Source organism: Aethalodelphis obliquidens, unplaced genomic scaffold (genome assembly GCF_003676395.1).
Source record: "Aethalodelphis obliquidens isolate GAN/ISIS:26980383/991018 unplaced genomic scaffold, ASM367639v1 scaffold3, whole genome shotgun sequence".
In the NCBI taxonomy this organism is placed as follows: domain Eukaryota; kingdom Metazoa; phylum Chordata; class Mammalia; order Artiodactyla; family Delphinidae; genus Aethalodelphis; species Aethalodelphis obliquidens.
This window is the reverse complement of record NW_020837947.1, coordinates 49555065-49582986: the sequence shown is the minus strand read 5'-3', so window position 1 is coordinate 49582986 and position 27922 is coordinate 49555065. Positions and strand designations below refer to the sequence as shown.

At 35.6% G+C, this 27922-nt stretch overlaps 1 protein-coding gene and 1 non-coding gene across 7 annotated transcripts in view; one reads left to right on the top strand and one right to left on the bottom strand.

Annotated features, from left to right (window-relative positions):
- The window catches only part of SESN1 (sestrin 1), a 130979-nt gene that overhangs the window by 52023 nt on the left and 51034 nt on the right, over window positions 1-27922 (bottom strand). The gene's annotated exons all lie outside the window — the stretch shown is intronic.
- Window positions 12968-13083, top strand: LOC113613244 (U12 minor spliceosomal RNA). The gene has a single exon (XR_003430133.1). It is a non-coding gene; the product is annotated as a U12 minor spliceosomal RNA (small nuclear RNA).

Genomic DNA, 27922 nt, shown 5'->3' with positions numbered 1-27922 from the left:
AAAAATAGTTTTTGAGGAGCTGGATTTCATCTGTACCTAAAAACATATGTGAAAATGCTTTTTAAATTCTCAAAATGCTTCTGTTTGTGGGCACAAGGCAATAACTGGTTTTAATACGTAACCTATAATTTTACGTCCAAGGAATATATTGGTCTGGCATAATATAAAAAATTGTCTTCTCAAAATAGATTAAAATCAAACCTAATATCTTCAACTTATCCTGAGCCCACAGACTTCATGGAACTGAATTCTCAAGTGTTTACTTCCTTTATAAAACTGAATTTACCCACAGTTAAAATGTTTAGGCTAAATGCATATTAGTAAGTCATCTGCTTAATCACGTCTGAATTTTGAATGTTTTATTCAAACTAGAGATAATTTTAATTCAAAGAAACAAAATCCTAATGACAATATTCTAAAATCTTTTAATCAAGTTATTTTTTGTTTATAACAGCTATCCTGACCTCCCTATCCATGCCCCTCACGATGATTAGTACTACCAAGCTGTGAATAGAGTTCAACAATATATGCTTTTCTAACAGCTCAAAGAACCCCCCACTCAGTTCCTTTGTGATAATCTTTAGTTGTAGGTCCTTTAATCCTTTAAACCACCTTCTTTCTTTGCCTCCTTCTGAGATCTCTTGTTTTTCAAGAGGGTATTAAGTTGTAGATCCTTAACCTCGTCACAAAGTACAAGGCCACATCTACAAACTACTTGCATATTACTAAGCATTTTAGAAATTAAATGCCGTTCACTGGATTTTCTCATCTGTTCTTCTGCCCTCCAAAATCCTCACTGCACCTCTGTGGGTCATTATTCCCTCTGCCCAAAGGATGTGGGTACATTCAGGGCACTGTAATTCAACAAATACATTTATTTTCACTTACCACTACTATCTCTCTATTTAGCTAAGAATACTCAAAAAAAGAATGCAACTTTAAAAATTATGTTTTGTTTTGTTTTGTTATATGAGATTAAGTTTGAACAGAATTCAAGATCATTTCATCTGTAGTAATAGAAAATCTGATTTTCCTAATTTTTGTCAATTGAGAAACACTAAAATAGGATTTTATTCAGATATTACAAGTTGGAGAAGGTAGTATTCTTTTTTAACTTGTTATATCTCTAATTTAAAAAGTATGTTTCGGCATAGGTTTATGTATGGATGTCAGTGCTATTATTTTACCAATTAACAGAAATCTTAATAATACGTAAACCCTTCAGTCATTCATTATTTATAAATATTTACTGAATACCAATTATATGCACTTAATTTCTTAAATCCTATGAACAAGCAGAAACATCTTAATTTGAGATTGGACATCTATTTTATTTAGACTTAAACCTCACATAAGTCATACAGATTGGCAAATAGATTGGGATTCTGTCAGGGATCATTAAATAGGGAGTCATCTACTAATGTCCAACTCTGAGGAAAAAAACAAAACAACAAACAAATAAGAAAACAAAACCAAAACCCCAGAAGGTATGGCAATCTCCTAACAACCCTTCTAGTTTTAGTCCCCTCAAATTTAAAATGAAGGGCAAATGAACTTCATGATCTCTCATACTTTACTTCAGCTCTAAAGTTCTACTCTGTTAATATAATTCCTGATTTTATCAAGAATTAATATGCTTTACGCTAAACAGAACCTGGCTTCCTCCTACACCAGGCTTCTTTGTACATTACCAGTGATTTCAGAATTGTATTTCTTATAAGTACTTTAGAGATATTATGAAATATTATATTTGAGCTTTCTTTTTCAAGGTAACCTACAAACATCTATAAACAGCAAATGCATTGGAAACCACCAAAATAATAATTTAGATACTGGAGTAAATAAAGCTTCTTCCATCATCTCTGTGAGTGTATGTTTGAACATTCTTGTAAATTTGTCAGTGGCGAGGAAGGGTATAGTTTGTGTGTTCTGGCCTTCTAAAAAATTCATGCCTGCCTGCATCTGCTCGAGTAAAACTATAGTAGTGAGTGGGCTGCTACAGCATGTAGGTACTTTGCTGTGTCAGTCCAGATTTCTCTGATATTATGAATACAAGAAAATACAGAAATACTGTAACTATAATCCATAACCCCTTTATTTCAAGTTTGTTTAAAACATAAGCTCATTGTTCTTACTAATTGGCTTGATAAATAATTTAACTTTACTTACTCGAACTTTGAAGAGATCATTTATTAATAAAACACCAGTTTTAGATATTGTATATAAATCAGAATTCTGGTAATACTGTTTCACTAAAGACTATGTGGACAAAAAAAAAATCAATAACACATTTGAACATCACTGTTTTATATACATGCCACATCTCCTGATCTGTACACTAGAACTCCCAGTAGGTTTGGAGAATCCATGCTAGTCTGTAGCTCCCTATGTTGTTCATCCAAGGCTTGAGTCAGGCTTTAAGGCTCAGAGAATGTTCCCAGGATTTCTGCTGGTTCTAAAAGAGTGCCGGGGAAATCTAATTCAAAGTCTCATTCCCATCAATGCCAAATAGAGCCTTAGAGAAAAGGCTCTTGGAATCAACAGTTCAATTATGGTTTACTGAATTACAAACCAAACTTGGCTTCCAGTAGAACTTTTATTTAGGCTGTCCCGGATTTGGTCTATAACTGAAAGGACTGTCAATCCTTCTAGCCTTTCTCCAGAAAACATGTATAAAGTCAATCTCATCCTTCAGTGACATACATGCCAATATGATCAATAATAGCTTTTATCCTAAAACACAAAAAGGTGACCTAATAAATTCTTCAGTGATGCACTTTGGAATTGTTATTAACAATAAAGATATTATTGATATCCAAATAATCTTTTGTGTTTGTAATAGGCAGGTCTTTAAATAATGTATTTGCTCTTTACAATTAGAACGTGCTTTAAATGTCAGAAAATTCAACTTTCAAGTATTCAACCAGATTAAAAAAAGAATAAACCACTGTACTCTAATTTGTGCATTACAAATGTACAATTAAAATCTTAAAACCTTAAAATACTGCACTCTAAATTTACAAATTGATGGGTTAAAAAAAATCTAAACTTCAAAAGATAGCAGACAAAAGTATGTGGATCGGAGAAAGAGCAAAGCAGAGTCAAAAGCAGCAGGATACAGTTCAAATAGGTCACATTCAACTTTTGACTTTCCCAAAGAACAAAAAACAAGCTTAGCAACAGTTTTCAGCCAATCAGAAAGCAGACAAACAGGTAAGGACTCAACTGATCCAGATACCAATGCAGTCCAACCTTCAGTGTTTTTTTTTTTTGTTGTTGTTTTTTGCTTTTTTTAAAAAAATTATATAATGTCAGAGCAGAGCACAAGTTATAAAACAGGATAGACTGTCCTGGGTTAAGGAAAGATAAAATCTCTTCACCAACCCTAAACAAAATATATCAGATTTTAGTAATGTAGTGATAATTTTGTTTACATCCTTATTGTGCCAGATCCTGTATAAAGTTATCTTTAAAATATTTGGGTATTTGTAATAATATATAGAATTTTGCGGGAAATTTTCTTTCTTGTCTGTGCATAGAGGATAAGGGTAGGAAGATGTATAAGATTCTTCTCTTCTTAAATTCCCTAATACTCAATTTCTAAAATTCACGGGGGATTGGTGGGGGGGACCCAATAAGAAAATGCTACAGTGCGAATCCAAAAAATGTAAATATGATTTAAAACAACCACATACAAATACAACCTTCAAAACAAGCAAACAACAAATAGTACAGTGCCATTCTATGTAATTTTTCCTCCTTATTTCTATCACTCAATACATATTCTTGAGAGAAGAAAGTTTTCTGAGGATTTAGAAGGGATTTTCAAAGAGTTACAGATTTCATCATTGTAATGTTTAGTGCAAACCTCAGTGTTTGCTCAAATTGACAGTGTTACTTGCAATAGAGACACAAAAACACTGTGAAACAATAGTTAATAATTTTCTTCATTCTGCTTTTGGCTTGCCAAATTTATAAAGTATTCTAAAGCAGTTTCTAATATTTTCTGTAAAAATCTTCAAGAACCACCTTTTGTTTTTTTCTTCAAGTACTGCTTAAATCATTTGCTAGTTTTAGTTCCCTAAAAAAAAATTACTTTAAGCAGATCAGCTTGACTTGCCATATCATCAATTATATACTGAACTTACCATGCACTAAAAAACATAAGAAATTTGCTACTGATACTGTAGGGTGCTGTCAAAAATGTATATATGTATACTTCCTCTCAATATTTCATTGTATTCTATACATCCCTAGGAAGGTAGGGGGAAATTAAACAAATATTTGGAGACTAACTCTAGGTTTTATTTATTGGTGATATCCTTACTTTATCCTTTTCCTCTATCCTCAAATGTCACAGATAACTAAGCTATGCTGTGTCAAGAAAAAAAAGTATTTTCAATACATCATTTGGGAAAGAGACACTCTACATCAAGCTCGTATTTTCCTCGGTCTCTTAAGCCTTAATAATTTAAAACAGTATCCATCCAAATATTACTGAAAGTTTCATCAATTACTTAACACTTATGTATCTATACACCAGGGATTGGTTGTGTATGTTTCTGTTAAATTCATGAATCTCTATATGTATGGATATATTGGGCCTATTTATTCAATATTCATTCAACCAATATTAATTAGGCATCTACTATCAGCCAGACATTTTTTTTCTTCCCAGTCTACCTTCTTTAAAAACAATATCCATACCTTCTTCCTTTCTCCACCTTCTTATAATTTCCTTATAAGATCCACCTACTGTAGTCTTTTTGCTCCTAAAGGGACACTTGGACTGAGAAATGCCTTAAACTGCAAAGGCAAAGAGGTACAAAGGGCTTGGAAAGCAGGATTCTGTGTTATGCAAAACACCTGATTGTTATCGTGGCACTTAGGTAACTGACTGCCGGTTGATGGAGAGCTTCAAAAGCAGTAACTCAGATTTTTAGTCAAAGATTTTTTTTTTTATTTTTTTGCGGTACGCGGGCCTCTCACTGTTGTGGCCTCTCCCGTTGCGGAGCACAGGCTCCGGACGCGCAGGTCCAGCGGCCATGGCTCACGGGCCCAGCTGCTCCGCGGCATGTGGGATCCTCCCAGACCGAGGCACGAACCCGTGTCCCCTGCATAGGCAGGCGGACTCTCAACCACTGCGCCACCAGGGAAGCCCAGATTTTTAGTCTAAGATTTGATTTGACTTTTAGTCTAAGATTTGAAGTAGATAGATGCTACGCTTCATGGTTGCAGATTTGGTAATATTAACAGCATAGCTAACACATATTTTAGTTAGTATGTGTCAGGTACTCCTCTAAATGCTTTACATGTTTGAACTCTTAACCCTTATAATAACCCTATAGGTAGATGCTATCTTCATTTCAGAAATGGGAAACTGTGAGACAGAGAGGTTAAGTACCTAAGGTCACATAGCAAGGGGCTTGAGCAAAGGTTAGAACTTAAGCCTGTCCGACTCCAAAGGCATGTTCTTTCTACTATACCATGATGTTGTCAGATAGTTTCCTTTCCACTGTTACTATTCCAGTGATTGTATGTCCATTAGGAAAGTGGCCAAGGGACCATGAACTTTTCTCTTCATCCCTCCCTATCTTCCCCTGTACTGTTTTCCCTAAATCTCTTTTGTTTAATTGACTGTTCACCCCACCCTCTGTGACCACCCAAGTCATTAGAACATCATCCCTTTCTAGGAAATCTAGACTGACTCCCCATTGAGCCTACTGCCAGAATAAGAATGCTCCATAACATCTAGAAAACATTATAACATTTTATGTAAAAGGGAAAAATGAAAACATAAATGAAGACAAACTGGCACACAATCATTAGAGTCACTTTAACAGACTTAAAACATAAGAAAATATGGTAATTTTTCTTAGTTGTTAAATACTGTATTGCCTACACACACACACACAAAAAGTAGAATTCAGAGTGATTTGGTAGGATTAAATCTAATGATTATTTACACACACACCCCTTAAAATGTTTTCTTTCACATTTGAAAATCAGTAATTTTGGACAAAATAGGTGATTATTATACACTATTTATATAGTAATATCTCATTATACCTGAATTGACTTGTTTGACAATCTCAAAAAAAGAATCTAGAACAAGTAAGAAAAAAAAAAAGTAAAATAGATGGTACAGAGTATATATACCAAAGAATATGTACTGTACTCAGAGGAAAACCTTTGGTTTACCTCTCTTAGACACAATTTACTTTTATTTTGTATAAAATTACAAAAAGCTTGTTTATTTAGTTTCTAATTCCACAGTAATTTAGAAGGAAGTAGGGACTACTACTGTTTACACTGACAGAGAAAGAATGATAGTCAACCATTTGATCACAAGTAAAGAGTCAGAAAAGTTCTAAAAAAGCAGAAATAAGAACTTGGATAGTACAGTAGTAGGCCATTTACTAAAAGTCTACGGCTTTTTTTAAGATTTTTTTTTTTATGTGGACCATTTTTAAAGTCTTTATTGGGTTTGTTACAATATTGCTTCTGTTTTATGTTTTGGTTTCTTGGCCATGAGGCATGTGGGATTTTAGCTCCCAAACCAGGGATCAAACCTGCACCCCCTGCATTGGAAGGTGTAGTCTTAATCACTGGACTGCCAGGTTAAGTCCCCTAAAAGTGTACTTTGATGTAATAAGCCTTAAGGAGCTCTGACAGCACCACTCTCTGACAGATTAGGGTAATAGCTAACCTCCATGATAATGATTCTTACTCATGTTGTAAAAAACACCTACAAATATTTCTATAAGAAATATAATTTAAAAGGTATGGCTAAACTGGCAAAGTAACAGCAATCCTCATAAGTCAAAAATGGCCAATAGGAGGAATCCAAGGAGGTAGGGATTACTGATCCTGGTGGCTATGAATCCCCAGTAACCTAGAGCAGCAGCATAGGGAACAGATGACAAAGCCTAGGACTTGGGAAACTGGGTGGTGCCAAACCCCAAAAGGCTAAACTATCATTGAAAGCATTAACTAGGAAAAACACCCCATCTACAAAAGGAGGTAAAAATTTTGCCTGTTTCAACTTTTGCTCTTGGTAGAAGGGGTAAAACCTCCTCTGAAAATTTATAAGCACAAAGTGGCTCACATATGAGGAGCTGGGGCCTTAAATCCCTTTATCTACCTGGTCTTAAAAGAAACAATCAAAAAACAAGGCAAGGATTCAGTTAAAGTGGGTTGGTTATGTCCCCCAGGCTCCAGTCAGAAATACAGATTATCTCTGAAGGAGATAAAATTCTGATGAATGTGAGCTTACAATAATAAAACATACCATGAAAAAAAGCACCATTAGTGAGGTCTGAAGAAACAATAATCACCTAAGACCTGCAAGACTTCAGGTGTTAGAATTATAGATGCAGAATACCAGTTTAATATGTTTCTTAAATTTTTAAAGGAAATTGAAAGTATGGATGAGGAACAAGAAACCATCAAAAAATAACCAGATTTAAAAATGAATCCAATACAGACTTTACAATAATTGAAAGAAAATTCAATAGATAAACAGTGTATTCAGCATAGATGAGGAGAAAATTATTAATAAACTAGAAAGTAAATCTGAAGAAATAATCCAGAATGTTGCACATAATACAAAGAGATGGAAAATATGGAAGAAGAAATAAAAAACATGGAGGATGGAATAGAAGGTCTAATATATATCTAATTGGAGTTCTCGAAGGAGAAAGGCAATATTCTAAGAGATGACGGCTGAGAATTTTCCCGAACTGATTAAAGACACCAATCCTCATTTCCAGGAAGCACAATGAATCCCATACAGAATAAATGAAAGGAAATATATACCTTGACATAGAGTAAAACTGAAAAATTCCAAGAAAAAGGGAAGATCTTAAAGGTTATCCAAGAGAAAAGTCAGACTACCTACAAAGGAAAAACTAAACTGACAGTCTAATTTTTAACAATGGAAGCCAGAAGATCTGGGGGAAAAATATCTTTGAAGCACTGAGAGAAAATGGCCTTTCTTGAATTGTACTAATATATGAAACTATCTTTTAAGAAAGTGAATGCAAGAAACACATTTTAAGAGAGAAAAAGTAAGAGTCTACACCAATATATCCTCACTGAAGTAGCTTCAGTTCAGGAAGAAGCAAAATGATCCCAGTAAGGAAGTGGAAAAAATGCTACATGTCAACAAAGAAAAGGTTCTTTGTACTTAAGATTTTCAATTCATGTGTAAAATTCTCATCTAAGTAGGATAGTACATTCCCTAAGGATCTTAGATAGGTTTGTATTGAACATATGTTTCCATTTTATTTTCTTAGAGTGTAATGGCCAGCTCATATAACAAGCATAGGTTTAACTTTCTAAGGAACTGCCAAACTGTTTTCCATAGTGGTTGAACCATTTTTACATTACTGCCAGCAGTGTATGAGAGTTCCAGTGGCTTTACATCTTCACCAACTCTTAGCATAGTCAATATTTTTCATTTCAGTCAATCTAATGGGTGTAGTGCAGCGGTTCTTAACTGGGGGTGATTTTGCCCTGTTAGAGTAATTTGACAATGTCTGGATACATTTTTGTTTTTCACAACTGGTAGGTAAGTCAGTTGCCACTGACACGTACCTGGTAGAGGCTAGGGATTCTGCCAAACATCCTAAAACATACAGGGCAGCCCCTCACAACAAAGAAATACTTGGTCCAAAATGTCAAGTGCTGAAATTGAGAAGCCCTTGTGTAGTAATAATGCATTGTGGTTTTAATTTGCATATCTTGGATAACTATCGATATTGAACATTTTTTAATGTGCTTATTGGTCATTTATATATCTTCATTCATGAAGTGACAATTCAAATCTTCTGTTAATTTTTTTTTTAATTGGGCTGGTTGTCTTCTTGCTACTGAGTTGAAAGTGTTCTTTATTCTGAATACAAGACTTTGCTTGATATATGTGTTGCAAATATTTTCTTCTAGTCTATGTCTTGTTCTGATGATTTTCTGCTACATTAACTTCAGACAGCAAAAAAATAAAGTCATCTTTCTTCCAGAGACGAGAGCAGGTAGATATTGAAGACAGGGTTAAATAACAGTTTTTCTTTGGTATCCTTAGGTCATAAAAAACCACTTCTTAAAAAGCAATATTAGTTGATGCCACCTGGAAAACTGGGCAGCACATACCATAGAGACAAAGAGAATCCAATACTTAAAAATGATTCCCCCAATCCTAGGATCTGGCAAAAAACAAAGACTGGGCCATGTAAGCAATGTGTTGAACAAAGAGGTACTTTTAAAAAGTCCCCAAACTATGCTTATTTGTATCAGAAAATAATAGTACCACCTAAACATGCCAAAAAATCTGCAGATGAAGAAATGAAAAAATGGTACTGGAATCACACACTGTGCCTATCAGTGACATGAGAGAAGGTATCTTTGAACTGGGTTTGAAGATTACCTTGAAAAATGTACATTAACTGTCTCATGTACATTTAGAGTCTAAACTGTTCACTTGATAATCATCTAAAATTCTTACAGTTTCAAGACTACTCTGAAATAGAGATTTAGTGTATGAAAATGATTTTAGGATACTTTCTATCCTCTCTGCTTAAGAAGATTATTTATTATAGAACATTTGCAATAATGTAAGCAGTAAATGGGGAACCAAAGTAGCAAAAATGGTCCTGAGTTCTATAAGGAATTTCAGAGAGCTACTATTTCTAAAGATTATAGAGCTCCGTGTCCTAGATTTTTTCCCTAGCTGTTGATAACTAAAGACACTATTAGGAACAATGGAAACCATGGTTTAAAACACAGTAATTATACCTAAAAGGTGGTCTCCAGACTAAATGCACTTGATTCATGGCAATTTTACTTTTCAGAACAATTCTTATGAGTAGCAGGGATGATTTTGCTTTATTAAATATTTTTCTTGAGTGTGAATTATTGCCTAAAATGCCATGAATACAGAATTTTTTATTTTATTTTATTTTTTTTTTTGGGGTACGCGGGCCTCTCACTGTCGTGCTCTCCCGTTGCGGAGCACAGGCTCCAGACGCGCAGGCTCAGCGGCCATGGCTCACGGGCCCAGCCGCTCCGCGGCACGTGGGATCTTCCCGGACCGGGGCACGAACCCGTGTCCCCTGCATCGGCAGGCGGACTCTCAACCACTGTGCCACCAGGGAAGCCCTGAATTTTAAATGTTGCCATTTTTTCTACCACTTCCCCTCCCCCATAAACATTCCTTTTCCCCAATAACAAGCAGATTTGTCTACTCTCTGCTTTTCTTAGTAAGGAAGGAAATGTTCATTATTTTCCTATATAAATTTGCATTCAATTAAAGTCTATTTTCCTGAGCTTCTTCAACCTCCTCAGTAAAGTTCTTAGATACAGTCAAAGACTGACAAATAATGTAAGTTCTTAGATAGTAAGGTAACCAACAACAGTATGTGGGGTCCCTTCTTTCCCCCTAGTATAAGTGGTAGGTAATAATTAATAAAATGGCCTTTTAACTTGGCCATAGCTTTCCCTGACACTTGGGATTAGAGGCATGTGTCTGCTTCCTCTGATTCCCCATTCTTTGGTCCTGCAAGAGCATAAACAAGATCCCTAGCCCTCGAACCCTCAGAATCTGAGCTTTAAAACCTGACAAGTCACTGATAGGACCCCCTGATCCAAGAATCTGGTCTAAGGAGAGGTATAAAAATGAAAAATAAGAAGAATGGGTTCTGGAGAAGCAGGGATATCAGAAAAACTATTTAGGACTATGAATGACCACAGGAAAAAAAAAAAAAGAATGCCCACAAAGGCCTGAGCAGTGCTCTATGTCCAGAGCATTCATGTAAAGGTGTAGATGCTAAGTAATTGTTTCCTATGCGTGCAGAGTATGCTAGGAGAAAAAGACAGTGGGAGATTTCTTAAGTGTATCAATAAATTAGGCAACTGGACTTTTTCATGTCTCAAAATACTATTTTCTCGGCTGCCTAAAATGATTTCATCCATAAGTTTGAGGACAGGGCAGAAATAGATGAAACAGAGGAAGAATAAAAATGGCCAGGACCTGGATTAGAGAGAAATATGTCAAAAAGGAGAAATAACTGTCTGTAATTCTCAAGATCCTAAGGTCTTGGAAGGAACCATAAAATCTCACATTATATAATGAATATAACTCTACATAACTGTGGAACAAAATGAAAATGTATATAGAGTTTTACAGTCCACAAATTTCCCACGGAGTGACTGTGCCATTTCTCACAACCACCTTGTGAGATTGATCTCATTATTCCTGTACTATCCAAGAAGAAACCAGCCAACCTTTAAGTGGCAGAGGCAGAGTCAGATGCAGGTCTGTCTGACTTCAGGTCCAATGTCCTTTCCTTTCCCCTACTCAACAGTTTAAAATGCAGCTTCCGAGCCCGCCCTCAGGGAGCTTACAATACAGTTGATGATAAAAGACTCAGAAACAATGAGGACAACACTAGGCAATGTGTAATTCTGTGTTAAATTACATGCCACAAACTGAAAAATATGCAGCAATGGAGAGTCAGTATAGGCTTGAAAGATGGGTAGAGGGGAATGGCACAGGGGAGAGAACAAGCTTGATGAACTCTAGAGACTGAAAGGAAATTGTCTTGTCCCTGGCAAGAGATATGAGTTAGTAAGCAGTGGGAAATAAGTTAGGGTCAGTTTTAGGGAGCCTACAAAGCCAGCGAAAGAGGAGACTAGAGAAAGCAAAAGGCAATAATGGAGCCCTAAAAGCTTTCTGAGTAGTGGTATAAAGTGGTGAAAGTGGTGACTTTCACAAGTGTACAAGATGAGCACAGGCAAAGGAAACCTGAGTACATCTAAGGAAGAGGTAGTGAGACTGTTTCCCTCCTCTTCAGCCTCACAACTTTACCTAACTTCACAGTCTGCCCACAGGGATCATTCCTGGACTTGTGCACATGCTCTTCCCTCTGACCACAATTCTGTTCTCTCTAATCCAGGCCCACTTCTCACTGTCAGTCTGAAGTTAGAAATCACTGCCTTGGAGAAGCCTTCCCTGTCCTCCCCCCACCCACTGAGCATAGTAAATATCTCCCTTATATACTTCCCTTGTTAAAGCACTTATCTCTCTGCATTGTAATTCCTAGTGGGCTAGCCAGTCTCTCTTATTAAACTGAAAGCTCCAAAGGTAAGAAATGACCCATCTTGTTCAGCACTGAATCCCTTGGCACATAATGGGTGAATCAGAGGAAGTAAGGAGGGGTATAAGATCAGGAAACAGATTTAGGGCTACTTTCCCTAAGATTATATGAACAGGTAAAAAGACAGATACATGTATAGCCATGCTTAAATAAGGAAGAATGTAATGTGGAAGATAGCCTCAATCTCAGTGAAAGAGATATTCCAAGCCTTCTTTCCTTCTATCTACCCAAAACCCCTTAATGAAGGAGAGGGTTGGATCAGGGTCGTGACAAAGGTAGGAAGAAGATATACTTTTTATAACCACTGCTTGAGGATAATAGGCTGTAATTTTTTTAAACCACATTTTGGCCTTAAAGGGAGCAAAGAATTTAACAACTTTCATTTAACAACTCTCTACAGGGAACACAATGCTTTGCAAGAACCCACACAGGATATTTCAGAGTACACTAAGATGAAAGAAACATAATTCCAGCCCTAAGAAGCTTTATAATCCAATAAAGAACCACACACAATGGAATTATGTTAAAGGTATAAGCAGTGCTATGGCTTCAGATGAAGGGAAGAAGTCAAGAGATCATAAAAAATGTGTCAAGCAGGGAAATGAGGTGACTGAGCTTTGATTTTAGAAGATTAGGAGAAACTTCTAGGATGGTCTGAGTTGTGGGGAGAAGCTAAGGGGAAATAGACTTTAAGACAGTGTAATGGTCTAGTTAAGGGGTAACTGGATGTATGCCAGAGTGATGAGAGTAGAAATAGAATGCAGGAGACATATTCTGTAAAGTCAAGAAGGCAGTATCTTAAAATTTGATTACGAATGCCTTAAACTTATCAGTAAGGAAAATAATGAGTTGAAGTGATACCTGAATCCTCACTGCTAATGTGAGATGAATTTTTGAGTGGGTAAAGGTTGCTCCTAAGGTGACCTCCCCCCGCCCAGCAAATTGATTATGAATTAGAAGAAAATTTATTTCCCAAGAAGCCTTTTGCTTCTTTCCACTTTGTATCTAAACAAATACTGTATAAGGCAAAGGTGGTGTTGTCAAAGATGGTTTTGATGAGATGCTTATGGATAAGATACTGAGGTTGCTTTTATTTGTTGTGACTGTTCACTTATGGACAGATGCCTCCAGCTGTTTTTATTCCATAATGTCCCTCTGCAATTATCTTTAGAGCTTAAAGTAGTATGATTAAGTGAAAAGAATCAGTACTTAAAATGAGAAGATCTTTTTCTATGTGGATACAAGGTAACAATCAGATAGATTATACTATTAAACATTTATAAAGAAGCAGCAGTAAAGTATAATGACTAGAAGCATTGGCATTAGAGTCCAACAACACTGGGTTCCAAGGAAAAATTAAATCTCTTTTAGCCTTGATGTCCTCACCTGTATAATGTGAATGATAATATAGTGACCTTAGAAGGCCAGAGGATTACATGAAATCACACAGTGACTGGAATAATAAGTGGTCAGTAACTATTAGCTCTGAGAGCTACACAGTAAGAGCTACAATACATCGAACCAGCAGTTCTTATTTAAAATATTAATTAAATAACTCTTTAGCACAGCGTTTGTGAAATACTCAAATTTTACTCATCCTTTTGGTGTGTGGGGCTTGAACAAGGTGCATTTAAGATTAAAATTATTAGGTATCAATGTACTTTTTAAAATTTAGTATTTGTAATGCTGTTTCTTCTAATTACAATGTTTACTAAGTATCTGCAAATAATTTAATATCAAGCACAACCTAGCCTCAACTATTTTACACATTAAAAGAGAATCTATATTTTAAAAACAATACAATATTGTTTTCTATAACAATTCTTTGTCTATCTTTTATTATTGATATTTTTCCAAGAAAATCCATTGGTCAATATGGTAGAGATGGCTAGTTGTCCCTAGTGCTGATTCTCTGCTTCTTCTATGGTTAATAAAACCCCAAATCTTTAGTTGGGTATATTGCCACTCAGAAAAAAGATAAATTATCCAGCTTTCCTTGCATCTAGGTGTGACCAAGTTGGTAAGCTTTGGCCAATGTGATTATAAAGGGTAATGGAGTGTGCATAATAAATGTCACTAAAGTGACGAAGCACATGCTTATTCTCCTAGTAAATTCTTCCTCTATCTGGAATGTGGATGTGATTCTGGAGCTACAGTGGCCATCTTGGATATCTGTCTTAGAGATGAAGCCACATCTTGAGGCTGCTGGAAAAACACGGAAGGATTTGGGCACCTGATGATTACATGGAGCTTCTGAAGCAGTCCTGGACTGCCTTCATTTACATAAGAAAGAAAGAAACTGTCCTGTATAAGAATTATTATTTTTTTTTAAGAATTCTTATATTGAAAAAAAAAGAATTCTTATATTGGATTTTCTGAACTGGCAGCCTAATGTAATCCAATCCTAAAAAATACAGACAAAATGAAAGCCAAAATTTAAGCTCACTTGTTTTCTTAATAAGTTTGTTCTCAACTTATACATGCCTGGTCTTTTTATGTCCCCTTTCTTCTTATTCCTACTGTAAACTCCTGGACACCTGTAGACATTACCTTTGATTCATTTCAATGGTGTTAAGGGAGGGAGGGAGAGGGGGGTGAGTTCATTCAGCTGCTCCACCACTACCACAGTTATATTCCTAACCTATTCTTTAGTCTACCCCCACCCACTCTAGAGTCTATTTTGCTCTTCATCCTAGAATTTCAACTCCATAAAAGAACTGTCCTCAAAAACAGCATTTATTTGTTCATTACTCAACATATTTTGAGTGCCTACTGTATTCTGTTAGTTGATGAATAAAACAGACCCTGACTTCAGAGAGCTAAGTCAGGCAATATTTTAAAATGCAGATTGAACTGTGTTCTATTATTTGTGTACTACACCTCTATAGTCCCAAATTTTACTAAAGGATCAAAGTGAAAGTAAGTGAATGTAAAAGATTGGGAGAAAACAGATATATGGAGAGGGAGCAGGAAATAAGGAGGTGTGGAGGAGGACTCTCAGGGACAAAGGCAAGATGTAACCGTATAGCAAAGGAAGAAGGAGGGAGAAGGGAAAGGAACACACACTCAATAAATTTTACTGGGCTTCATATATCCTTAAAACCTTTTTCCTGTGTTAGTGATTAATAGGGACAAGCTTATTGTTAAACTTCTGGAACCTTTAGAGAATAGCAACCGCCCTCCTTATTATTATATCTGCTGTTTGCATTGCTAGAAGCAAAGACCTTCACAAACCCTCAGAAAGCTCCCCACTATTCCTTCCCAATCCCAGCGCCTATTTAGAACTTCTACCCCTTCTCACCTCTTACTGGAACCTTCTTCTACCAGTGTCGCCTGAGGAAAGAGGTGATTCAGTAGAATGGGGAGGCAGTGTTGTTGAAATCCCCAATCAAAATTTAGGTTTAATTTTCTCACACAAACACTGCTAAAATAGAATATAACCATCATTTTTGCTACTAACTTTATTGTTTGGCAATAGAGCACTTAAAATTGGCTTTTATGGGTTGTTTTTAGGATTTGCCAGAGTGAGAAAATAAGTTCTAAGTTTCAAATAATTAATATGAATTTTAACTTTGGATTGTCGTCCCACTGTGAGACATAGAAAACCTGAAAATCATTCTTTGCCTAAAATATAAAGATGGTGCTATTGCTGGCCACATGGCTCCAGAAGAATGAAAAAACAAAAACAAAACACCCAAACAATTCAGCTACTGATGTTGGGATTTTGGTGCCTTTCTGTTGTTGCTGTTTTTATCTTAGGTGAGGGAAAATGTATTTGTTAAATACTACTAAACAAGTCTGTGACATTTAGTTCTTAATACTCTATAATATGACATTATGAAAAAATTTTTTTCTTAGATTGTGGTTTTAACACTTCACAAGTAGTTTCTTTTCCTGTTAACTTTTCAGACAACTCTGCTTAAGCTTGAGCTAAATACCTGGAGGAAGTGCTACCACAATTTTAGCTTTCTTGTTTCCAGTTGAGCAGTATTATTCTCAGTATTTCTCCATTAGGAAAGTATCATATGTTTACTTTCTAGCCTAATAAAACTGCTCTAACCTAATAAAAATTTTTGTAGTATATAAAAATTAATATGAAATAATTATGGTAAAATAAACAATTATAAATCTGAAACAGAGAAAAACAGGAACACTCTCCCACCAGTACTAGCAAAAAGGCTTATAGGATGCTTAAAAACTTTCTTTGGCTTTTGTTTAGCACCTGAGTCAGGAAACTCAGGGTCCCTTGTCTTTTTCTACAGGGTCCCTGTCCATAACATGCAGCCAAAACATAACACTTGTTATATTCCTGATACAGCATAAAAAAGCAAGAAAACATTCTAAGTAGTAAAGACAGTCTTTTCCTCCCCCATGGACCATAAGTCCAGAAAAACAAGTTACCTCATTTATAAACCATGCTATTTAAGACTCTGTGATGCAACAATACTGCACTACTCTTTTCTATAAAAATGTATTCTTCCAATTAAAATCTTAGCTCAAATGTTGGCCAGCAAAGTCCTAAAAATCTGGTTTTTTTCCCTCTTATTCTATCAAATTGGATTTAGGGAACAGAAAAAAGTATGTTTTTATTTCACACAGTAAACATCATTAGGCCCTAGAAACTATAAATCTCTACTAATTGGTATCTTTGCATAGCAGTAGTTATGGCAACCTTAATTCATGGGGATGACTTTGAAGTACTGCAAGATATTAAAATCCCCTCTGATTAAACAACGCAATTATATATCCAGCATCTAGTCCACATCTGATATAATAATCATAGATTTCAGAGCTAAAATAATTATAAAATAAACTGAGTGAAGCTAGAATTGCAATTTGGAGAGTGTCTAAATACAAATACTTTCTATAAATGAAAAAATTGAGAACCAGAGGTGAAATACACAGTTTTAATGTTGATGTATTTATCATATTATAGTGTTGAGAAACTTGGAAATCTGTGTGTAAAATCAGGGCTGGTCTTAGGATTTGATAGAGTAAATGGCTGCTTACTTGGTGTAATTTTAGAAGTGCTATTACCAAAAAAAAAAAAACACATAAAAATGTGTCACCCAAATTTTCCCTCAGAGATGGAAATAGTAAAATGATACCTAGTTGTCTTTCTTTTACATATTTAGTTGAGGTTTAATAATACCTATAATTCTATAAGCAGATCAATTCCATTATTTTCTGTTAAAATGCAAATATAAAACTCATATAAAAGAAAAAACTCAAACTACATAATGGATTCAAACCTTACATAGGCATGTAAGGTGAAAACCATGTAGATAAAATTATCCTTGAAAATCTCTTTTGAAGGTACCAGACTGAAGACAGATAGTCCACTTCTTAATAACTCCAAAGCAGACATTTTGTCCCTCAGTATTAGAGCTGATGACTGTTTATTTGGTTCAACACCAGTTGGAGTCATTGGCTTGTGTTTAGGAGGCTTGTATAAAAAAGCCTTGTGTAAAAAAAAAAAGAAGTCTTTTAACACTTGAAATACCCTCAGAATGGTGAGACGTTCACTCTATGAGAAGTGATCAGGAACTCAGACCAATGGAGAACATAGCAGATTTCTGTTTCTTATTTTACACTCACTCAGGGGCATATGCTCATTGAGTATAATGTTAGGCAGAATTGCCTATGATATTTATATTAAAAATACATTCTGCCTCACATTGAAAATTCTTTTGATGAACAAGAATAGTTACATTTGCATAAGTTAAATGTATGAGTGATGTAATTCCATTGTAGGGGTCAGTTTTTCCTTAAGACCAGGTTTTGATGGCCTATTAGGGCAGTAGAGAAAAGAACAGGTTCTGTGTCTGTGAACAAGGAAAGATCCCATGGGGGGTGGGGAAAGACCATGGTCAAAGATAAATTTTGCCTACTGCACAAATTTGTTTAGAGTATAGATATGCATATGCTGCATAAAACCTTTAAGTCACAATACCCTACTAACCATAATATCCCACATTCTCAAACATGACAGATAACTGAGAATTTACTATAATTTCCCTTCACTTTTGCAAATAGTAACTATTAGTGTGAAAGTATCATCTTTATATTTTACTGTTTTCAGTTCAAGATGAGGCTCAATTTTAAAAAGTTAACTTGGAGGTGAGAACATCAAATTCATAAAACACAGTGTTGTCTTGTGGCTTTTCTACTAAGTACTGCCAGCAAGTGCTGGCTTCTTTATCTAGCTAAGCACTGCTTAAGTGTCTAAAGTGGGAGGGGTCATAGTCCTATCACTAGTAGTAAAAATCCTAAGTTACTAAATTATATAGAGACAATTTACATGTACAGAGTCTAAACTGGTTGACCCAAATAGCAAAATGAAGTTGACAGAAATGGGAACAAGTATTTTCATGAATTTACAAACTAAGTTTCTATTAAGAGTTCTTTTGGTTACAAATTCAGTTTTTCAAGAAACTTGTTGATAGTCCTCTTTCTCCTAACTAGAGTATTGTTCATGTAGAAAATACATTAGTCAAGTGAATTATTGTGGCCTCAAATCTGAAAAGGAAACAGGGATGGGAGAGGGGAGAAAGCACATTGAGGGGGGTTATTTCGTGGCCACACACTGACTGCACCATGGCTGTGGCTGGTACTTCACAAATGTGTATGTACCACCAGCCCAATGGAGTTCTTTAGGAGAATACAGATGGCTGAGCTCACTTGGGAACCATGACTGGGAAAACAGCTAACTGGAAATACATGGCCAATTGATACGAGGTGTTATCTTCAGCATGAAAACCCCAGTTATGGGAAGAGATTATTATTTGAATTGCTAGTCTTCAGCTATATATAGCACTAATGAAAATTATTTAAGCAACAACAACAGCAGCAACTCCCCCTTTCTCAAAGGAAATAATTTAAGTTGGCAGGTTTCTTATTTATATGATATCAACTTTCTATTATATTTAAATATACTTCTTTAATTGATTAGCACAAAAGTATCAAACTGAAGGTTTTTTGGGGTGGTGATGAGAACAGAGAAAGGACGAAAGGGTTGAGTTTAATTAATGTTCAGACTTCTGATTTCTCTGTCAACTTAGTTGTTAAATGTGGGAAAGTTATTACGAATTTATCATTTTGGTAGTGCTACTCTACATGTAAACATTTGTCCAAGGACTCTTGAGGCAACGCCAGCAAATTACATCAGGTGTTTTGCTACAATAATTAAATTAAAACAGGAGTTCTTGGTATCACTTCCTTGATTTTATTTTAGCTTCTTAAAAACAAGTGAAATGTTAACCATCTATATGACAAACTAATTTAAGTTTTTTTTAACAACATATTCTCAGTTTGCAGAGTGTTCATCATTTTAAATTGAAACATAAAAATAGCAGACAACATTTCACCATTTCTTCTCTCCAAGGACAACCCAGCATTTACCTGTACAAGTACCTGTGGCACTAACAAGTAACTAATGAGCCAAAGGAGGGATTTTGAGGGCAATGAAGAAGTGGTAGAAGTTTCTATAACATAAGGAATCAAGGTTCAATCACAAAAATTCCTCATGTCATGGGAAAACAACAGGGCCCATGATCAATATGTGAATAATATAGAACATTTTAATGATGTAGCACTGATTAGTTCAGAATTGATTGCTTAACTAAGAATCCTGGGATCTCTTCTCTCTTAAACCATGTCATAATTCTTGAACTATTTAAAAATTTCATAACAAAATATTCCAACGCAGCATTGAGAAATTATCTTTTAAATGATAGCAGTAAAAAAAAAAAAAAAAAAGGCAGTAGACCTGGGGTATAAATTAATCAAATTAAAACAATCTAGCAGATAATTTTCTAAGCCTCTAATATCCTTATGCAAACCATTTAGGACACTGATGATGAATGTATGAATGTTTAGATAGGTAAATACATAAATATTTCTAGTTTTGGCTTAAGTACCACTGAAAAATGGGAAGATTTCTGCTGCATAAGATATATTTTATTAAACATACATTTATAATAGATAGTACTTCTACCACAAATTATATAATTGCAAGTATGTGAATTCAATATGTCTGTGTCTTCCTACTATAAAAAATTGAAACAATATAAACACTATAAATTAAGACCTATTTGGAAAGAATTTTTTTCTAACAATGTTTCATTTTAAAAAAATCTAACAATGTTTTAGATCAATTATTATAGATGAGAAATATAAAAGCCTGGTCTCTGTAGCCAAAGGACCAGGAAAAGGTGAGCCTAGTAAGACAGAACATTTTTCAGCAGTAACCACTCTACTTCAGTCAACCACCACCACCAGCACCACCACCACAACAACAAAACTGTGGCCCTATTCTCACCCATGCCCGCAAAGGCTAAGTAGGGAGACTAGACTCCCACCCTTGCCCAGATGTAACAAGGTACCCTAAACTCCCTGCCAGGGTAGTGCCAGAGAAGGCCCAGTAGAGCTGGGATGTTTATCCCCACTGGGCAATAGTGCTTCTCACACCCCATGACTGGCAATGTTAGTGACAGAGACCATGTGGAGAGCCTGAACATCCACTCACACCAGAATAAGCATTCCTCCTTCCCTGTTAGGGTGGTATTGATGCGGAGGCCTAGGGGAGAGTCAGGACTTTTAACATAGCCCCGTAGTAATGAGGCCACTTCCAACTTGTGGTGTCATGGGAGCAGTAACAAGGCACTCCCACTCCTTGCAATCAGGATAATTTTATCATCAGGTGCCTTTGGAGACCTGATGGAGTGCTAGAACATGCACTCCTTCCCAGAAATAACATAGAGTCCCCCTCATCCCTCTGCTTGAGTGTTGATGTAGGCCAAATGGGGAACCTGGATTTCTACCTCCACCTTGCAGGGAAGGCAGTGCTTGCTCGTCTCCCTACTGGAGAAGTTTTAGACAAAACCAACTAAAACAGAATACTAAAATAAGATCCAGAATTTCATTACATAATACCCCAAATGTACAGGTTTTAATTGAATATTATTTGTCATACCAAGGACCATGAAGATCTTAAATGGAATAAAAAAAGACAATCAATAAATGTCAATACTCAGATGAAAAAGTCATTAGAATTGTTTTAAAGAAGCCATCCTAAAAAGTCTTCAACAGCAATTTCAAACACTTGAAACAAATTAAATATATAAAGTCTCAGCTGAGAAACAGAAGTTATGAAGAAAAGCCATGAAATGGAAATTTAGGGCTGCAAAATATAATAACTGAAATATAAAACTTAATGGATCGACTCAACAGCAAAATGGAGTGGACAGAGGAATTAGTGAACTAGAAGACAGAAAAATGAAATTACACAATCCACACAACAGAGAGAAAACAGACTGACAAAAAATACAGCCTCAGAGACCTGTGGATCTATAACAAAAATCTAACATTTGTGTTACTGGAATCTCGGAAGGAAAGAGCAAAGACAGCAGGACTGAAAAAGCAATTGAAGAAATAATGGCTAAAAACTCCCAAATTTGGCAAAAGATATAAGCCTACAAATTAAGGAAGCTGAGTGAACTCCAAACAGAATGAAACCAACATTAAGACACATCATAGTCACTTCTGAAAAATAAAAACAAAGAAAAGCAGCAAGAGAGAAATGACACTTTACCTACAGGGAAAAACAATTTGAAGGACAACAGATTTCTCATCATAGAGACCAGAAGGAAGTTGCACAACATTTTTCAAGTGCAGAAAGAAAAAACTGTCAACCCAGAATTCTACATCCAGTGAAAGTATCCATCAAGAATGAAGGAGGAAACCAAGATATTCTCAGATAAAAGGAAACAAATGATAACACCAGTACACTGTAATAAGTTATGTATATAAAATGTCATATGTAGAGCAAACACTAAAAGATCTGTACTAAGAGATACACTCCAAAAAAAAAAAAACCTATAGATAAATCAAAATAGAATTCTAAAAAAATTCAACAAACCCAAACAAAGGCAGTAAAAAGGAAATAAAAATGAACAACAAAGGGAACAAACAGAAAACAGAAAATAAAATGGCAGGTGTAAGCGCTAACATATAACATGGATACAAACCCATATATAACATAATTATATTAAATGTAAATGGTCTAATATACCAATTAAAAGACAGAGATCAGCAGAGTGGATTTAGAAACATGACCCAACAGTATGCTGTCTACAAGACACTCACTTGAATTATAACAACATAGGCAGGATGAAAGTAGGATAGAAAAAGATATATCATGCAAACATCAATCAAAATACTGCAAGAAGTTCTGTGGATGGATGGTGGTGTTAGCACAACAATGTGAAGGTACTTAATGTTACTGAATTGTACACTTGAAAATGTTTAAGATGGCAAATTTTATGTGTATTTTACATTTTCCCTCCCACAAAACAGGAATGTCTATATTAACATAAGGTAGAGTAGACTTCAGAGCAAAGAAAATCACCAGAGACAGAGACATTATATCACAATGAAAGGATCAATCCAACAAGAAGATATAGTAATCAAATGTTCATGCACTAAAGAGAGATGCAAAATATTATATATGAAGCAAAACATGATAGAACTAAAAGGAAAAATAGGCAAATCCACATTATAGTTGGAGATCAACATCCCTCTCTCAACAAATGATAGAACTAGACAGAAAATCAGCAAAGATGTAGAAGAAACTCAACAATGCCATCAAACAACAGAATCTATATTTGTAGAACATTCCACCCAACAGTAGAATACACATTCTTTTCATATGCCTAGGAATATGAACCAAAATTGATCATATTATGGCTATAAAACAAACCTCCACAAATGTAAAAGAACTGAAATAAAAGTGTGTCCTCTGATCACAATAAAATCAAACTACAAATAAGTTACATAAAGATAACAGGAAAATGGAAACTTGGAAACTAAACAAACACACTTAGAAATAATTCATAGATAAAAGAGAATATATCAAGGGATTTTTAAATAGACTGAAGAAATAGAAAATACAACATACCAAAATTTGTGAGACACAGCTAAATCAGTAGTGTGAGGAAATTATATAACACTGCATGCATACATAAGGAAAGAGGAAATTTTCAAATAGATAATTTAAGTTCCTACCTCAAGAACCTCGAGAAAGAAGATCAGTATAAACTGAGAAGCAAGCAGAAGAAAAGGAATAAGAGGGGAAAATATGGAGACAGTACACAGATCAATGGTTGCCAGAGATTTGGAAGAAGAGGGCAAAATTGGATAGATGAAACACATGAATTTTTTTAGGTGATAAAATTATTCTGTATGATATTCAATGTTAGATATATGACATTATACATTTGTGAAAACCCAAAGAACTCATGGAGCAAAAAGTAAAACAATGAACACAAATTTAAAAAAATCATCTAGAGGGCTGGGGCGTTGGGTCCCAGAAAGGAATGCAGACTGTGACAAGAGAATCTAACTTAAATTACAAATGTATGAAACAACCTCACTGAAGTGGGTAAAGGAAAAATTTGCCGATCTTAGTAACTTCGAAAATGAGTAGAGTCTATAAGACTAAAGCAAAAGGAATTGTATGTAAGCACTGCACAGTCATTGCTGAAGTTGTTTTCTACATGGGTGTGGGTCAACAATTCTATACGGCTATACATATATACTAAAATTGAATGATTAAGTAAATGGATTGTGGATGATGTGAGCCAGATTTCCCACTGTTGGAGGGGGAATTTACAGATAAGGGGAGAAATCTAGAATGATCCATGTGGTAATGGATTAGAGTTAGAAATATCACTACAAACTCATGTTTAGATTAATATAGAGATGGTTATATACAGACATATTTACAGATGCATATACACAGGTTAGTATACACATATATATTTCCTTACTCTGTCTGCTAAGAGGGCCTAAAAGCAATTAATGGCACCCTAGTAGCAACAGTCACACCTTGCTGATGTCTCTCTGGTCATTTTGACAGTCTAAAGCTCATTCTTAAGTAGATTCTATAGGAAATGATCACAGGAAATAGATTCTCTGAGCTGGTACATTTTGAAAAGTTTGTTGTTTACACTTGAAAGTTAGAAAATCCTTGTCTCACTTTCTTTCCTGGAGTATATAAAATATGCTGCTCTATTTTCTTTTGGTATTGCTATTGAAAAGTCTAATGATAATCTAATTTCTCCCTTGTAAGTTAATATCACTATGTCTTGGTAATAATGGCCATTCTGGGTTAATATTCTTAGGCACACAGTATATTATTTCAATATACAGTTTCTTTCTTTTTAATTTCAGGAAAGTTTTCTTGAATTGTAAATTTTAGTATTCATTTTGTTCCCTTCCTCTGATTTCTTTTTCAGTGGCTTTTATTATCTCTATGTTGGCTCTTCTCTATCCTTAATATCTGTCACCTCTCAAAAATCCTTTAAAATTTTTTCCTCATCTCTTTCCTATTTTTAAAGTTTCCTTCCTTATTTTTCACCTTCTATTTCTCTTATGGTATTATTTACTTGGGCTTACGTTCCTTCCAGTTTAATGCATTTCTTGAAATGATTTTTTCTTTTAATTTTTTGCAGAGTTATATTACCTCACTTCTGAGTTTTTCTAATTCTTATTTTTGTTGTTCTTTCATTTATTGTTTTCCTAATGTCTTTTGTTTTAAATAGTAGGTTACAATATTTGACTAATCTTTCAGGCATGCTTTCATTGTCTGTAGAGATACTATTCAACTCCTTATTCTCTATTATAACTTTGTATATTGCTCATTTTTATGTGACATTAGCTTTCTTGAAATTTTTGAATGAGACAGGACAGATTTTCTAACTTCACAGAATTCCCTTTTCTGTTGTTTTTGAGTAGTTTTCAAAACTGTGAAAGCTTGCATTCTGCAATTTTTGGGGGCTCCACTCTCCTCTCCCACAGACTTTCTTTTCTTTTCATCTCTGTTGTCCCTATTCTGCTCAATTTTTATTCTACTGTTTCTCAGTATGGGACCTTGTCTTAGAAAGAAGTCACAGAAAGGTCGGTTTTAAGAGTTCATAAAAGCTGTACTGCTCCAGTCTCTTTAGTTTTTCTTACAGTGGATCTCGCACTCACCTACTTTTGTAATGAGCAAAATTCCTCCCCATTTCAGCTACTGTTTGCAAATTGGCCTGCCCTATTTTCCATATCTGTTGGCTATTTCAGGGTTTTCCTCTTCTCAGGTCTATCAGACACTGCCCCTTGGCTGCCTTCTACCTCCAGCCCAGGCATTTTCACCATACAGGTCTTGTCTTACTTTACTTCTTCCACAATTGACAATGTTGACCAATCCTTTTCTGAAATCTCCCCTTCCTGGTTTTTGGGATAATATCCTCTTTCAGGTTCCATCCTCTATTTCTGGCCACTCAATATCAATCTCTTAATGATTCTTCTTCCACTGCTGATTTCTTATAAATAGGTGTTCTCCAATGTTCCATCCATCCTCAACCCTCTTCTTACTGTATATTTTCTCCCTGGGTGATCTCACTCTTGGCATAATTTCAACAATGAACACTGATCAAGGCTGTAATTACATCTCACCCTTTCTCCTGAATTTGAGGCCCATTTATCCAGCTACCTAATATATTTCACCTTGATATCCTACAGCCATCTCAAATCCAACACATTAAAAGCCAAACTCATCACCTTCTCCCAACCCATCCCACTGCACTACCTACCAGCTCTTATATTCTATCCTCTATCTCCAAAATGAGCCTCACCATACATCCAGTTTCCAATGCAGAAACCTGCAAGTCCTTGCATAGGCTGCTCTGACTCCTTTACTAATCTCTTGCAAAGTTCTGAATATTTACACATCCTAAAAACTGTCAAATCCATCTCCTTACCCTCAACCCCATCAATTTGGTTCCTGTCCATTTCTTTTCTTAATTACAGCAACAGCCTCTTCTCTGTCTCATTGTTTGTGCCACCTTCCAGCCTATTCTCCATACTGGAAAAGTCTGGAAAAGTCTTTCTAAGTTGCAGGTCTGATGATGTTATAATCCTTCATAGGTTTCCCTTTAACTTTCAGAATGAAATCCAGATTCTTCACATGGCATACAATTCCCTTCTGAATCTCTCCAATCATACTGAGTTCAACTTACTGAGTTCGACTCAAACATGATAACTCTCATGACTGTGCTTTTGCACATGCTAATCTCTCTGACTAGAGCACCTTATCTCCTACCTCTTCAACCGGGTGCTCCTCAGTCAGGCTTCAGGAGCCAGTTGAGGCTATAGTCTTCTACAGAGCCTTCCCTGACCATTCCCTATCTGTGTCCCCTCATTTTCAATCATCCAAAACCTCCTCTGCTACCCCACATACTTCTGGAGTCAAGCACATGTTGACACCACAATAAAACCTCAGGCTTTGCCCCTTTTAGTCATTTTCCTGGGTAAGTTGACCTTCCTTCAGAGCACTTGCCACTATTTATTGCAACTGCCTGTCACCTGTCCATCTCCCCCACGTGTCTGTGAACTCCCTGAGAGTGAAGCCTTTGCCTTGCCTTCTCTGTTTCCCTAGTGCACAGAGTAAATACTCAATAAATGTTAAATAAACAATGTAACGTGAGGCATGATGTAGAAGAACTCTAAATGAAAATGAGAATTTGACTTTGAACCTGTATGGACTGAAGAAAGTGTAACCCATCCTTTGCTCTAAAAGAAAAACTAATGCCTCAACATTCAATAATTCACCCACTGTGGAACATAAGTAAAAAATGTTATATTTACAAGGTTTAAAAAATCTGAGGCAATACTTAAGCTCTGAAAATTCACTGAGACCATGAAAAGAAGAATGTCCTTCATAGATGGGCCCCCCTAAATCTTGTCTTCCAAGATCACAAAGGCTTAAATAAACATTCAGCTGCCCCTAAATGGCCCTGCTTATTGGTAGTGTAGGAGTTTACCACAGATATTCCTCCACTTACTTTGCCTATTCAACCTGAGATCTGTACCATCAGTATTGCTCCAGTGGATTTAGTCAACAAAGCAGTGGAACTACTTCTAAAGGACAGCTGTTAAAATGTAGTGACTATCAAAGAAATAAGGATACATGGTCTGAAAAGGCAGCTACCTTTTCTAGCCTTTCCCTTTAACACCACATTTATAAGATCAGACAGGAAGGGTCTCTCAAAATTTTCCACAGAGGCATTTCTAATCTTTGAGGGGAGAGAACTCCTTCCATAGTGGATAAAGTGATGAACAGCCCAAGAGTAGCTGGCCCAAAGCCAGACAATTATTTATATCAAACTTTGTATCTTAGTCCCTAATATAGCCATGCTTATTTTTAACCTAAAATAATGTTTTAAATTACTTATCAGTTAAATTACCTATTTCTTACTAAGACCTGTCCCCCCTGTAAACTCCACCCCATTTTAAATTCCAGGGAGATATGCTGCATTTACTCTAGGTGGGGAAAATATGCAGATTTCACTACAAGGTGCAACAGAAATATCATACTGGAGAGGATGGTACAGCTTACATACGACTGGAAGTGGCACAATTCCAAGCACATGTTAGATGAGAGCACTTCATCTGGGAGAAACTTAAAGTAATACTTTAAATGTTCATGAGGCAAGATATGTTCCAATTTAAAACACTAAGAAATAGTCCCATCAGTGAAAAGGATATCAACTTCTAAGTGTACCAAAAGGACTGTAGGGCAAACAAGAGGAAAATTTGCATCTGTTGAGGTACAAACAGGAGTATTCCATAGAAGGGAATTAATTATTATTAATGGCAAACCCTGTAAATACAAAATAAAACCAAAATCACTGGTCACATCATTCAAAATTTACCTGCAATAAAGGCAA